General features: G+C 48.4%; 1 protein-coding gene, 1 long non-coding RNA gene and 1 other non-coding gene across 7 annotated transcripts in view; 2 read left to right on the top strand and 1 right to left on the bottom strand.

Annotated features, from left to right (window-relative positions):
* Nucleotides 1-11,809, bottom strand: part of SEMA5A (semaphorin 5A) — a 466,937-nt gene extending 455,128 nt beyond the window's left edge. For 3 of the 5 annotated variants that reach the window (XM_045082005.1, XM_045082008.1, XM_004761227.3), the window contains exon 1: nt 11,308-11,808. The gene's annotated coding sequence lies outside the window, so the exon portion shown is untranslated. Of the gene's footprint in view, nt 1-11,307 lie in introns of all 5 variants that reach the window. The other 2 variants (XM_045082009.1, XM_045082010.1) reach the window with 1 other exon arrangement.
* A 99-nt stretch (nt 11,810-11,908) lies between these two features.
* LOC123392595 lies at nt 11,909-15,032 on the top strand. The gene is made up of 2 exons (XR_006607314.1): nt 11,909-12,283; nt 14,671-15,032. It is a non-coding gene; the product is annotated as an uncharacterized LOC123392595 (long non-coding RNA).
* LOC123392609 lies at nt 14,503-14,572 on the top strand. Its single transcript, XR_006607340.1, has one exon. It is a non-coding gene; the product is annotated as a small nucleolar RNA SNORD123 (small nucleolar RNA).
* Nucleotides 15,033-15,767: the final 735 nt, after the last annotated feature.

Here is a 15,767-nt window from a genome sequence, read left to right on the forward strand (position 1 = left end):
TACTACTTAGTGGCCAAACCAAACCAGCAGCCAGGTCCATGCACGACCGTACAGTCACTACAGTCTTGATCACACATCAGCGGGGGGGCGAACTCGTAGCCATGACTTAGGGGCTCCATCAGTGCCCACTCAAGGGGCAGCCTGGCCAGTGTTCCAGCCTGTGGGGGCCGTTGTGGTCCCATGAAAACCGTACCACCGTGCTCCAGGGCTATTCTGTAAATCACAAGTGCACTGACAACCAGAAGGGTCGGGGCTTTTGCAAATGATTGTCGTCTTGGACACAGGAAGAGGACAAAAAAGGCCAGTGTAGACTTTATTAAATGGAAAAAAGACTAAATGAAACCAACATTCTCTGGGGCTGGGGGGGGTCTCCATTATTCAGGGCGATAGTTTCCTTTCTCGGCGCCTCCTTCATGTTGACCGCCAAACCAACCCACCGATGGAGCTGGGTGCTCCGAAACAGGAAGGTGACACTATGTAGCATCATGAAAGCCAGCTGGCACCATCCTGAGCTTCCCTAATCTACCATCCCAGGCTTAAGAAGTCTTAAGTCCCTTAAGAGAGAAAAGAGAAAAGTAATTGACACCCAAATAAATAAATAAAGAAATAAAACACCTGGGATTTTCTGAAAGATTATCAAGAAACTCAAGGTCACAAAGATCAAATGAAAAATGTTTATCTGAACTTCTCTATCCCAAACTCACCCCAAAGCCTGCACTACTCCTCTCTAGCAACCAAAAGAAATACATAAAATACAATTCTAAATTGTGTTTGAGTCTGCAGGGTGTGATATTTTTTTTTGTTATAATTTGCACTACCGGAAAAAAAAAAAAAGTCCTTTTAAATATTATGTAAATACTGGGAAATAGACCACTTCTTCCCAATTAAAAATCCATGGCACATGACTCGGTGTAGCCCCTTCCCCATTCCTGTCAAGTCTCTCCACTCCTTAGCCATGGTCCAAGTTCCAAGTATTGATTTCCTTGTGCCTACCTCAATAAACAATTAATTCATCAGTGGATACTCTTAAAAATTCTCTTCAAGGTATTTTAACTGACAGGGTATCTGACTACTATGAAGACTGGGCTTCCCCTCTACAGTCCTGTGGCTTGTATCCTTAGTGACTGAAGTCCAAGCATCTACCTTGACTCCATGCATTTCTGGAGAAGTGAACTTAGTGCACAGACTCTCAAGTCAGGAATGAGCCAGGTGGGGGACTTGAGGAAGGCCCTTTGGCTGCTATCACCCCTGGGGCATGTCCCATCAGATTCCCACTGTGAATCCTTCACAGGCTTTCCTAGGCACCAAGATAAACCTCAAGGAGATGGAAAGCCAGCAGGTGGGCCTGGAGAAATTGTTCAAAGTTAAATAACATTTGCGGGCGTAAGCTTTCAAGTGAATGGATCTTTGCAATTCCTACTTATCAGCTTGCAGTTTTCTGAATGATTTCTTTTCACAAGCTGGTGATAGGACCTCGGGATTCCATCCCTGCTGGCAGACGGAGAGTAAATTTGGCTTCAGGCCTAACTTTGGAGTCTGCTTGGAAGGCACAGACAGCCAAGAATCACTGCCTGGGCCTGCACAGCTCTCTGCACAGGCTCCCCTCCCCCACCACCGGTCTCCACCGCCAGCCCCGCCTCCTGACCGCTGCACAATTTACATCCAAGGGGAGCATTTTTTACTTATAGCAAGTTGGAGGAAAACACGAATTTAAGACGTGCATTGTAAAAAAAAAGGGGGGGTGGGTAGAGTAGAAAGTACTTTAACTCGAAGTACCTGGGTTTGGGTTACCTGCTAAGCACCACCTTGGTGGTCTGACCAGTGGCCAAGGGAGTGGGAGGGATTCAAAGCCCCAAGGCTTCCGGTCCCTTCTATCCTGACTGTGACCCCAGGAAAGAGGGGTTCCTGCTGTCTTGGAGCAAATGCTTCTCCCTCTCTACAGTTATCTGATAAGCAGAAGCAAGTTTTCCCCAGCTCGAGAGCACCATGAGAAGTGGAGCAAATGATGGGACGTAACTTAACAACCTTCCTGGGACACTCATAACTGACCTCGATGAGATCCGATCTCTGCAAGCCAATACGGAACCCTGCAGGAACCAGATTCTGGGGGAAGAGAACACGTCTGTCGTGGTCAGCGGACATCGACAGTAACTCTGAAACCCCTCAGCCAAGAGTCAGGTAGTGGAGATGCCTGACAGCACCAGACCCAGGGCAAAACCCGGTAAAGCGCTTTCATGTTCATGTGGGGGAGGGCACAGAAAAGGAAGGGAAGGGAAAGAGAGTGAGCTGGGTCCTCTTAGAAACCATAGGGTCGATCAGAGGGCGTTATGAGCTCAGCTCCGCTCCAAACTTTCTGGGGAAGGAGAAACATAATAATTAAAAGCCTGCTGGATTAGCAGAGAAATTGGAAAAGCCATAGAAGGACATTTGAGGAGCAGCTCTGTTGGAACCGGGAGGAAACCAGAGTTCAACACTCTCCTTCCCACACTGAGCATCTGGGCACCGGACCCCCGCTCTGAAAACATGGCCTTTCTTTTATACATACAGCCCAGAAATCTCAAACTTAAATAATGGAACTGCCTATCTTTGCCTCCTAGATCAGACTTTAAAGGCATTCTCCTTCGCTGACAGGTTAGCAAAGATCCCCCAGTTTGAAATCTCAGAGCACTGACAGGATGTAAGGTAAGGAGGAGTCAGCAGATAGAAGGGACTGCAGAGCCCCAGGCTGTAGAGTGAACATTCCAGGTTTTTCCCTGTGCTCCCAGCTGCCTGAGTAAAGTTAGGATCCTATAGATTTTAGTGTCCAAAATCAATATTTGATGTTACCATTTGGATGCTTTCCAGAAAAAGAAATGGTTTAGGAAAAAAAGTAAAAAAGCATCCAAAGCAAAGGTCTAATACACTTTCCCCATTGAGGGCAATGTCTTCACGCCATTCTCTGTATAACACTCCGTGTTACTCTCATGATTTCCCCTCCCCCACCTACCAGATCCAACACAAATCAACAGTTACTCTAAGGGAGGTCTTAAAACAGGAGAACAGCACATCGTTTCTTCTCCCTCATGTTTCAAAACTAAATATCCTAGCAACATGGAAATTGCTCTAATCATGTACCCAGTCAATCTGTTGAAGAGAATGCTTAACTAGTTGTCCTTGAAATCCGGGGAATATTAGCTCATTGAAAATGACAGAAAACAACTGCTAAAAAGTACCCATCTAACAGTACATTAATGACCAATGAAAACCATCAAAAGTGACATCAAAAATAAAAATGTCTAAAAATAAAAATAAAAATGTCACCCACCCCTTTGCCCTCCAACCAGCATTAGGAAATACTAAAGCAATTGCAAAAATTATCCCTTGTCACTCACCAAGGGTGAGTCATAAATTAGGACTGGTAATAGAAAAACATAGTCATTTTATAAATATTACTCTTAATTTGTGTCTAAGATAGGCTGCCAGTTTGGGAGGAGGCAGATTCAGAATACCCCAATCAGAAATTACATCGGTACGAGGTCAAGAAAGCTCTTGCACTAGGATCCGAACCTTTCAACAATTTCAGCGTCAGCACGCAACTACAAGAATTGAAGAAATGAGACGTTGTTGGAAAATGCTTGCCCAAAAACATCACAGGGCTGGATAAAAATACTTTATTACTACACAGACAGAGGCATACGAGCCCTGGAGGCTGGTGAGTCCCAGCCAGCTCCCAAAAGCCATACGGGGTCTATCTGGACCTCGGACAGTCGATGCCAAACTAAACACTCCCACGTAAAGTCACCATGTGGACACCAACTGGTGTGGGGAGGGCAGGGTGCCCGAGAGAGAGCTGAGGACGCCCCACAGCAGGAGGCAGAGAGGATGTCGATGCACTCGGCAGATGGAAATCGGAATGAACAAAAAGGGAGAGCTCAAGACACACTTCCACCCAGAGACAACACTCAAAGAGCAAGGAAATTACAGACAATTCACATGGATCTCTACGCATCACCTAATTTCAGGTCCTGCTTTAACTGCTGGACTCATCAGAGCTGCACAGAAAGAGCTAAAAGTGATTCTATGACTCTTCTGCCAAAAGAGGAGAAAAACAACAACCACCACCACCACCCTCTCCTTTAAGTACTCAGGCCCTCCCTGTGCATTTAAAAACCTGTGTTCTGCCACTGGGTCTGGCTGTTGGACGTCACCCGCCTCACCCGCGGAAGTAAATGCCCTATGAAAAAAATGTACAAGGACACAGAAGCAGGCATCGTGAGATTTTCCCCGGTCACAGGAAAGCAGCGCTGTTTGACTAGCACAGCAATACACTGAGAGTTCAGACCCTGCAGCTCTGATGAGACCAGGAGATTCTGTGTTTTGAAAGATCCCCCCCCCCCCACCCCGCCGACCGCCCAGAGCCTGCAACCTAACAAAACTGGCAGAAGGGAGTCTCGCAGGTGCACCAAACAGTGACCAGCTAGGCTGGCTGGTTAGTTTAATCGAGTGATTTCATTCTGCTCCGTGGCCTTATTTGCAAAACAACCTCACTTTGCTCAGTTTCATAAAAGATCACAGTTCCGAGTTCAGCCCCCAGGAAGCGAACCTGAGCACCCTACGGCCCCAGCACTCGCTTTTGTGAATATCACCGAAACCCGGAATATAATTTCCACTTCGCGGCGGGATCTGTTTGGGCTGCTGGCCATGCACGGCGCTCTCAGCGCAGAGATTATGTCCCAGATTCCTTTTATTTTTAAAACAACTTTACTGAGGTATAAGTTATATACCATAAAATTTACTCCTTGTAAGCATACAATCCAGTGATTTTTAGTAAAGGTACAGAATTGCAGGAGTCTCTCCACAATCCTGTTTGAGAACATTCCCATCATCCCAGAGAGACCTGCCTGTCCACTGTCAGTCCCTCCCAAATCCCCAGCCCCAGGCAACCACTAACCTGCATTCTGTCTTTACAGGCTTGCATTTTCTAGACTTTCCATTTGATAGGTAGTCTTCTGTCACTGGCTTCTTTCACTAAGCATACGTTCTGCAGCACAGATCAAGAATTCATTCATTTTCTTGCTGAATACTCGTCCGTTGTGGGACTGTATCGCATTCTGTTCATCCACTCATCTGTTTCAGCTTATTAAATCCATAAATTCCACTAAGTAACCAGGCTGATTGGCCTAAACTCAGAAATAAAATAAGAAAGGCTACCACAGTCTCTAAAATACTCTAGAATTTCTAAAATCTCGGTAAATGGGAGAAGCTCTGTCATGAAGATACAGCACGCTCCCTGGAATTTTTTTGTATGTGGTGCTATTTTCAGTGAGTAAACAACATCCTTGAATTTCCATGTTTTACATTTTAATATATGTCTTAAAGCACATAAAGTGTTTGGGGCGCCTGGGTGGCTCCATCGGTCAAGCATCTGACTCTTGGTTTAGGCTTCTGTCATGGATCTCGGAATTCTAAGATCAAGCCCCTGGTGGCGCTCCAATCTTGACACAGACTCGGCTTCTCTTCCTCTCCCTCCACCACTGCTTATGCACATGCTCTCTTTCTCTCTAATAAATAAATAAATCTTAAGGGAAAAAAAAAATACATCAAGTGTTTTTATGCTAATTTCCAAGTCAAGCTGCCCAGCCCGGAGTGCACATCTGCCCCCGCCTGGGTCTGCCCAGTGCCCAAGGGAGCTCCCAAGCCCAGAGACCCATCCTGCACTTAGGCAGCTACAATGGGACAAGCCCTGACCCCACACACAGTAGGCAGCTAGTCCTGCTGGCTTAGTTTTATCACTCTGTGCAGATTGAAGAACTTGTCCCCTTGACCTGTCCTCTGGGCCCTAACTCAGTTCTGGAGGTGTGTTTCGTGTCATCATTGCTGAGGCTCTAACACCTTAACACTCTTGCAGAGAACGCCCACCACACTTCCTGTCTCCTCCTCCTCTTTTTCTTCTGGAGTATCTGTTTCTGTAAAGACCCAAAGACCCGACGCAGACGTGGGATTCAGACGCAGACCCAGCACGGAGGCTCAGCCATCTCCAAGTCCATCTGTACGTTGCACCTGCAGACTTGGTGCAGGGACCTCAACAGAACATCTACCAACATCCTGACTAGGCGAGCAGCTCTATAAAACCACGGACTTCTGGTCATCATTCCAAACCGAGTTGCCCTCCAAATTTCTTAAAGTCAAGTCCATAGCTATGGCCCCCAGGAACTTCCATGACAGACGTCTTAGAAACAAGCTCTTATTTAGTTCTTACTGCAGGTCAGTGGATATTAACAAAGGCTTAACTCCAGTGTCTGCTGAATAAAGGGAGTTTAATATCCAGAGTAATCGTTGTTGCTTTAGACCACCAGTTACAATGTTGTCAGCTTTAAATTCAAGAGAGTTGTACAGCAGATGGAAATCTCGGTCCTGGAACAGAAATCCTAGACCCCAGTGGTGATGCTAAAATCGACTGGGTTGTAGGATGGCCAACCATCACTGTGCCTGGCCTCCGAAGCCTTCCCTTGGCAGCACGCTAGGCGAACCAGGCAGCCGCATCCTTGGCAGCTGCGAACGGCTTTTGGGTGCCCTCTCCCAGACGAGCCACATCTCCAGTTTTGCGACAGAAAGGGCCATTCTTTGTGTGGAATTTTTTCTGGAGTCGGTTGGAACGCATTTCTTCCGGGAAGTTTAAGCCAAGCGCTGGCCGTGTGATGATTTTGCAAACGACTCAACAGAAACCGCTTAGCAGAATTCTTACTACTTTTTTTGACTCTGCTTTTCTTTGCATAGGCCCATCATAAATCGATGTCAAATGTTGGGTAAATCTAAACTGATGAAAGAGGCTCTGTTTCCTGTGAACAATTTGTCCTTGCTCAGTTCTGATTGTCACTTGCCTAGAACTTATTTAATTTCACATTTCAGCAAATACAGCATTATTTCTCCAGTAGAGCTGGCTTCTGATACCATCACTCTCCTGGCTATTTATCATACGTATCTGTAATTGAATTACCTATTGCAGTAATACGATCTACTCACAAATGTACATAAAAATGCAACATAAAATAAAACTGTTCCAACATATACTTCCTCATCATCTTACATGAGCCGCAGGATGGCCAATCCCAGAGATACAGCGACAAATAAGGAATGAAAGAAGGGAAGATAAGGGATTAGTGGGTTCATGGCCTTCCAGAAATAAAAGATATTCAGGCCCAGAACAACGTATTCTCTTCAGAATATAGTGTTTTTCAATATTCATCAGGAAACCAATTCAAACACATGTAGGGAAAAAAAGAGCAAAGAATGGAAGGATTTTGTTTTCTTCCAGAACAACAGTACCTTCCAGTATATTTCAAAACTCAGGAAAAGGAATAAAGTATGACCATCTTTGCTCTTGTCAGAAAACCATTCATCTTGGACAAGAAAAAAAAAAAAAAGGAGGAGGGGGAAGAGAAGGAAAAGAAAGAGAAAAAGAAGAAGGAAAAGAAAAAGGAAAAAGGAAAAAAAAACAGCAATTCCTTTGAAAACATTTCTGTTTCTTGAGCCCACTGTTGGGCTAATCATAGTATAAATGTCATAACCCAGGTGAAATGTAACTTGCCTTTGAAGTTGCCGGGCTTCCAAATACTCTGAAATTCAGAGGTAGATCTTAGTTCTGCAACCTTTAGATGGCATGGATTGTATTGTTACTAGCACGCTATAATAATTTGCTTACACACTATCTTCTCTTGGATCAAGTTTTCATTTTGGTAGGCTCATTGAGAGTGAAAAGTTTATCTATGCATATTCCAGTCCACTCTAACTTTTTTCTTCCTGTCTTGCTGTTAGAAATTGATTTTATATATCCAGCTAACAAATTCATCAAAGAAATAAGCGATGCATTTATCAAGCATACCAAAAGCTGCCTCTTCAGATTGCTTCTGAATGAGCTACTCGCATCACGTGTTGAATTTATCATTATGATGCTACCCATTTGTGCAGGGATCAGAGACAGCAGATTGCCCCCTATCTACAGCAGATCACTTCTACAAGGCAGCAAGCAGAGGGATAAAAACCGCTAATTCTCAACAAAACTTCTGCATCTCGATTTTAAAGGGTTGCCGGAAACATATGTGAAAATGTGTTGTCAACAACCATACACAAAGACAGTACAAACAACTCCAAGCACTTACATATATTCATCTTAGTACTTAAGAAAATAGTTTGCTTTCTCTGTGCAAATCTGCAAACAGATGCAGGTGGACAGAAATGTACAAGGTTGCACGCCACACACTTTGCACTTGGGTGTAACTCAATTTGTTAGACACTGTAATTAACATTTTAAAAATTATTTAACACTAAACATAAAAATTTGCCACCTTGGTGTTATAATTATACTGTAAGCAATTTGTTTGAGTAACTATAGCAACAATTTCAGGAGCATTTTTAAATACAACTTTGGTATAATTTTAGAATCAAGAATTATGGAGGATTTGCGGCGGGATGTAAGACTATTTTTCTCAAGCACTGTACCTATACCGCTAAAGAAATGGAGGCCTTGACTCAGACATATTATATACTAATTAATTGTTCTATCTTACAAACTACGTGATTTGCAAGGCAATCCTTCTCGCTGGGATCAGTTTCTTAACTTAGCTATTTCTAGAGTTCACGATTACTTGTTTATAAAATGGAATGCCTTTATACCTTTGGCCATTTAGCAAAGTTCTCTTTACCCCTCCCCCACTCTGCTGTCTTTTTATCAGAAGCAAAGCCTCCATTTCAGTGATTTTGTAACCAACAAGAAAGACATTTGGAATCACTCAAAATAATGATCAAGTTAATAAAGACTGGGCAGTGGTTCAGTTAAGCAGCTCTCTCTAACATCAGCAGCATTCAACACAGTCCCAGGGAGCTGGCGTGCAACAAAGAAAAGTTTTGTGGTTTTAACATTTGTCCCTGAATTAAGAGTGTTAAGTGCCTCTCAAGCAAAACTTCTCACTGCAAAGCCATGCATCGGTCTTCAGAACGTTTGTGCACCGTCTAAAGCTTAAGCAAAAGCTTACATCAATGTGCATATATTTCTTATGGCCCCAGAGCCAACAACTTTTAACAGCCACTGTACTGTTTCTGTTTCATTCCGTCCAGACATTGTGAAGAAATAATTGTAAAAGGAAGCGGCAGAGAAGAATGCAGGTTTATTTTTACCAGATTCTGCACATCTCAAAAACTTTTGGACAGAGACAAGCTTTACCACCCAGGAGACCAAAGTCTTTGCTCTCAGCAGGGCTCCTGCAGCTGTTCACCATTAAAACAACCAAATAAGTTAGTGCAATTCGCAAAAGGCATAAAACGATTAGCATCATCCATCTTCTCCCTATTAAGGCAAGTATGCATAAGCTAAAAGCATGTAAAAACAGGTACCAGTTCCTCATCCCTCAGGTGCAAGAGTGTGCAAATGACTAGGTGACCTTGCAACACAATAGATGAGCGTGATTTTGTGGCAAAGTTTTTACAAGAAAGAAACTCAAGGGAAAAGAAAATCTGTATTTCAACTGGCCCAAACCATTACATCTTGGGCTGCTTCCCCCCCCCCCCAAACAAAACTAGAAAATGGTTGAAATAAGGAAAAAAAATCCATCTTTCATTTGGTATAAATACAGGCATAGACAAGAAGAGTTGTTTAAGTGATAACACAATTTAAGGTGCTATCTTCTTGAACTAAAATTGTGAACTGGTCACTCCAAGTAGTGCACGGTAAACGTCACCCATTCTTCATTAATAAAACTGGCACGATCAGCAATTAACTTAGCAATCCTAATTAGGTGTTAAAAAATCTTACCTAAGTAAAGACTGTTCTTGTCTTTCTGTGTCTACTGAGGAAAGACTAACAGTAAAATTAATAACATATCTGCTGTTTCCAAACTTGGCCATTACGACGGAGCTTGTCTGCATCAGCTGAGACCTATGATTGTACTTCTCAAAAACAAGGTGCAAAAACCATTTGTTACTCCTCGCATTTTAACTAAGGAGCTCCTAAGGAACAAAATCTTGTCAGCATTAATCCTAACTCACATTATTATTATTAATTATTATTATTATTGCTGTTGTTATATTATTTTCTAGTAAATACTCACAAGGAGGAAGACAGAGGCACAGACAGGAAGAGTTTGCAGGGACACGTTTGTCTCTGTTAGGAACCTTTATCCAGATGACCTGTGTTTGGCCACCATCTTTCCAGTCCCTTCTCTTAGCAAGGCTGAAAGCTCCCCGTGGCTAACGGATCAGCTCCCCTCCCCTTCACCCGCTTTGAAATCATTGCAAGACCTGCCGGGTCCCGCTGTTTGCTGACTGGGACCCCCACCCACTCACCCAGAACCGAGTAACTGCTCTCAGCATCCTCTCTCCTGCTTCTAGCGCTCGCTCTCAGCGCCCCCTGCCGGCAATCCCCGGGCCGCCGCAGGCGCAGGAAAGTTAAATCCCAACTCTGAGCCGCTGCACCCAGGTACAAAGCAAGAAAAGGGCGAGGAGGTGAACGCGCTTCCCGCCAAAGCCCTAGGAATCCGGACCCGACTGCGAAGGCCCGGGCACTGGGCGCCGCGGGAAGCGAGTCCACTGCACTTCTCGGCGACAGTTCCCCGCACATCGCAGCAAGACCGGTTTCCCTCCGGGGCCCAAATGTACCTCCGGCCCCGAAACCCTGATCCAGGGGATGCGAAACCGTGCAGCCGCGTTAGACGCCCGCAGAAAGCGACTCGCCGGGTTGCAACCCATCAGGCGTCGCTGAGCCCCAGCATCCCCAGCCTCATCCTCCCTCATTCACCAAAGCGTTTGGCGGAGTTGAGCCCAAGTCCCACTGCCTCCCGGTTTCTCACGCGCCCCGCCAAACCCTTGTAACTCGAACAGGAGAACCTGCCCAGCCGGCGGGGCTGCGACGCCCAAGCCCTCCGGACCCCGTGCATCGCTCCCGAGTGCGCTCCTGGACGCGCGCCGGGTGCGCACACAAAGCCCCACTGCGCACCTTCCCGAGGTGTTGGGTGGGGGTCCCGCCTCGTCCACTACCAGGTCGCCCACCGCGTCGCTTCCGCTCCTTACCTCGGCACGCTGCGACCCCGGCAAAGACAGGGTCACAAACTTCCCGCCCGTGCACTAGCTCAACTGTGGGTACCCCGCACGGACGGTAGTCCTAATCCTGTACACGCAGCCACTGGCTGTCCCCCGCCCAGCGCCTGCGGACTGACCCTACCTGAGACTGACACGACCCGCCCGCCGACCACTGCCGCCCCCCGGGTCTCGGCCAGCAACGCGGCACGGTCGGGGCTGAGGACGCGGCCACGCGGGGACCGGGCGGGGGTCTCTCACCAGGTGCGAGGCGCGCTCCTCATGCGCCTGGGGCCCCGGAGCAGCTCGGAGGGTCCTCTTCAGTGCACCCGCGAGGGAAGTCGGGGCAGCGGCCGCCGCCGCCCCCTGCCACTTCCCCAGAGCCACCCGCCACTCGCCGCGCTCTCCGGGCTGGGGACGTCGGTGTGAGCGCCAGCCGCACGGTTCCCGGGAGCGCAGCTGGGCCGGGGGTGAGCAGGTTCGCGCCCAGCGGGGGCGACGGACGAGGAAAGCCAAAGTTGGGTGCCCCAGCCAGCTCCAAAAGGGAGCCACGGGTAGGAGAGGGGAGCCCCCGGGAAGGGCCAGGCCGCCCTCGGCCGAGGGCAGGCGGAGGGTGAGAGCCGCCACCCGGCACGGGCCGCGGCCGGCAGGGGGCTGCGGAGCCCACCCGCGGTGCGAGGACAGCGCGCGGGAGCCGGCGCAGCGAGAGCAGCCGCCGCCGGCGCCGCCTTCCCGGCGAGTAGAGCTGCGCGGGGAGCGCGGGCGGGGAGCGCCGGGAGGGAGCGCCGAGCCGCTTCGCCCCGCCCCTGCCCCGCCCCTGCCCCGCCCCTGCCCCGCCTCCTCCGCCGCGCCTCCCATTCCCCTCCCAGCCCGGGTGAAACCCGAGCGCCCCACCCGGCGCCTGACCTCCCTGGGCCCCGCCCCCGACACTGTCCTTCCCGGGACGCGACCCCCCTCTTTCGCCCCGGCGGCCCCGGTTCCCCAGGACCCCCACTCCTTCTTTAGTGCGAGTGCGCCCGAGCGTTGACTTTCGGGGATTCCCTGTACCCGACCTCGCACAGACCTTTGTGGCTCCCCCGCCCCCCAATCCGGCCGCTCAGACGTGGCTGCTGGCGGGGGGGGGGGGCGGGGGGAGAGGCGGCGGCGGGGGGGGGGGAGGGCGCGGTATAAAGGGCCGGAGGCTGCGCGGGCTGAGACCCGAGACGTGGCGCGCCCACCCTGCCGGCCTCATCTCCAGGTACGTGCGCGTCCCCAGGCGGAACCCGGCCTTGTGGTGGGGGTGGGCAGGGGCCGCCGGGGCCTCCCGGACTCCGCGTTTGTGATTTTGTTCGTTTTGTGTGACATCCACAGGAGTGTTCTGAGCTGGAAACTTTAAAAGACCGGGAGAGTTGCTTCGGGTTCTTGGAGAAGCTATTTTAGGGTGCACCTCCCGGCTAGTTCGGCCAGATTTCAGTGGAAAGAAGTTAGAGAAATGAACAAATCCGACCAAGCCAGGGAGGCAAGTCAGGGGTCCCCACGTAGTCACGCTGAGCGCTGAGAAAGGAACCCTTGGACCGACAAAGTCAACTTGTCCAATTCTGGCCTAAATGTTACTTGTTGCACTTTCGCCGGATCTGACCGCCTTATGGAGCAAGTATTAAAGTGAAAAGTCATGATTGGAAAGCATAGTACCTTTCAAGACGCCTAGAGTTTCATACTTTGTTGCAAAGCTTCCCTTTGGAACCCTGAAGGGCTGCGCATGACCCTTTCCCTCTGGATGGGGGTGGGGAACGCTATCCCGGGCCTTTTTTTTTTTTTTTTTTTTTTCTTTTCATCTCAGCCTCAGAGGGTGGCTTTCAAGTTTCCCTTGAATAAGGAAACGCATGAACACCCCCGCCGCCGTCCCCTCTTGCCGCAGTGACATAGGATACCCCTATGGCCCTCACTGACAAACCCGCTCCAGTGTCTGGTTCTTGGGATTTGTCACGCGGGGAAGGGCCCAGTGTGCCTAAACTGTGCCATGGAGCCCATCTATAAAACAAAAAGCGCTTTCCTGCCTGGAAGGTGGCATGGCTCACACAGCTCCAAGAGGAGGACAATAGAAATACAAAGGGATGCTGATTTGTCTTTACAGTCCTTATAGAATATTTCCAAATGAAGTAGTCTTATAATAAGAACTAAATAAAAGCAGTCCTGAAGGTTTGCATGGAAGGAAGCCCAGCCCCAAGCCTCCAGTTTCTCCCTCCCACCAGTGGCAGAGCTGCTGTGGGTACTCTAGCCCTCACTCGGATTTCCTGTAAGACATCCAGAGGAAATGTCAGTGTCCCAGGGCTTCTTTGTAGAAGCATTCTCCCCTGGGTTGTTCCAGGGGCCCTCAGCCTGGTGCAGGACAGCTGCCAGGATCCTAGAGCCTTAATGAAAAGCTTAACTTCTTTTCTTGCTTCTGTGCCCAGCGCGCAGGACACTAGCTCCTTCCTGACTTTCCCATTGATTCTTCTGCCTACGTGGCACAGCAGCCTAGGATCCCTCCTTGGGAGAAGGAGGCTGGCCAAGGTCTAGCCTGACTGCTCTGTTCTGGGGAACTGGGGGGAGGGGAGGAGTGGGGAGGGCACAACACTGCCTTATACTTGATCTTGCAGCCCTTGAGTGAGTGGACCTGTGGAGCCTACAGCCACCAGGAAAAAGAGGCAGAAATTAGGACCCGAATGTGTTTAGCTAATTCTTGTCATTGCCCCTCAACATTATAGTTAAAAGGCATGTACACTTAAAAAAAAAAAAAAAAAACTTGGCATGTTGAGACTTAAGCAGTGGGAAGAAAGTAGACTTCTACACCATAACCCAGGAAGGATCATAGCATAATGTTTAATATGTAACTTTATGTTGGGGGGAGTCAGTTTTATAGGCAACTTACAAGCTATAAGGAAGCATTGTTAAAATATGTGTATTTCCTGATAATGAATTACAAATTAATAACAAGAATGAGAAGGGGGGAGGGAACCAAATAACAGAGAGTGCCTCCTTAGTTTAGAATGAAATGGACCCAAACTGAGGCTGTGATTTCACCTTGTGATCTGGGGAAACTGCCTTTATTTTTCTGAGCTGATCTTTTCATCTGGAACTGGACCAGCCTGCTGGCAAGTGTGTCTTCACTTAGCATGAAGGAGATAGGAGGTTAAGGTGAGACCCTTGCCGGGGCCCAGCACAGAAGGCTCTTTCCAAATAAAAGTGTTTCAAAGAATCCACAGATATTCTTTTTCCCAAAGGAAAAAAAAAAAAATTTCCCTCTAAAGTCATCCCTCGCAGGACTTCCTCCTGCATGGGGCTGCTTCTCATCACATTGTGAAACTAGAGGTGATAATTTCCAAACAAAACTGTTGAGTTCTCTTCTTTTCAAGATAAAATTATAGCTCTCCCTGAACGGTTTCTGATGAGCCAGGCACATAATGTAAACAAGACGAGAAACCTAGCCAAACACTCGGTGAAAATGATGAACCCTGGGGCGCTGATTCATGTGACTTGAAAAACGCCATCCATTTCCTGATTCACCTTAATTTCTACGTGGGGATAGGAGGGATCTCTTATGTCTCCGAGATAAGTGACCAGTTTGTCTCATCTTTCCCTTCCGCCCTTCCAACTGAATTCCAGCCACATCGCTCGTGACACGGCCTGTGCAGCGGAGCAAAGCCAGGAGGGGGCTGGACAGACCACCACAACCACCACCCAGAAGAGGTGCTGACGATGCTGTGGGTCAGGAGTGCCCCAGGGAACCCTGGGTGTTCGTGATCTTTAATGACTGGACGAGATTGTATTAACATCATGAAAAATCTCAGTCCGGGAAATCATGGCCTCTGGGCGTTTACGGGATACAAGAAATCCTTCACAGGATTTTCCTATAGATCAGGGGGGCGGGTACACCACAGTCGTCAACCACTGGTGTTCTTTTTCTCAGGTTTTCCTTTGTTTGGATCCATGGCCTTAAAGAATTAATAAAACTGCTAGATCAAAAACCCCATCCGTTTTCGTCTCTAGAGGGCCAAACAGGGGTAAAATGATGAGCCATTTTATGAAATCTGCCTGGGCTGCTTTTTGCTCTTGTATTTGAAGTATGGACAGATCCGTGAAGAGGGCTACAGACGATGCAAACTTAAGTTTGACCGATGAAGAATCACTAAGTGAGGACAGTTCAGGGAGCCTTCGGCCCAGACTCAAGTCTCTTGAGCTTTACCAGAAGCTCTTTGGGGTCCTTTTGCCCAAGAAAGGCTCACCACCCCTTTAGCGTAGCTCCCCCCACTGCAACACCCCCCACCCCAAGCAGGCCAGTGTTATTCAAAAACAGCAGCCTGGAAACCGAGACAGAAGAGATAGAAAACACTACCAGCACACCTGACCTTGAACACAGATGGGCGTGGCGCAAAGTGCAGGTGCCTTCAAGGCAAGGATGAGGTTAATTACATGTGCGCCTGCACTCTAGCTCTCTGCCAGGCCATGCCCTGGACTGTGCGCCTGCACTCTAGCTCTCTGCCAGGCCATGCCCTAGACGCTCCTCCTCTCCCCTTCTAGGAGTCTGACTTTCCACCCAGGTCCATCCAGAGTCTGCTTCCAGCTCCCCGTGTCTGGTCAAACAGACATGCTTTGCCAATGGCCCTTGTACCCCAGAAGCTGACACTGAGCCACAGAGCCCACACACAAAGACAGGGGAGCTCTGCTCACCCCTGAACTCTTAAATGAAATCCACAAGTGGA

The sequence above is a fragment of the Mustela putorius genome, unplaced genomic scaffold (genome assembly GCF_011764305.1).
Source record: "Mustela putorius furo isolate JIRA1106 unplaced genomic scaffold, ASM1176430v1.1 tig00000589_pilon_pilon_pilon, whole genome shotgun sequence".
Classification (NCBI taxonomy): Eukaryota; Metazoa; Chordata; class Mammalia; order Carnivora; family Mustelidae; genus Mustela; species Mustela putorius.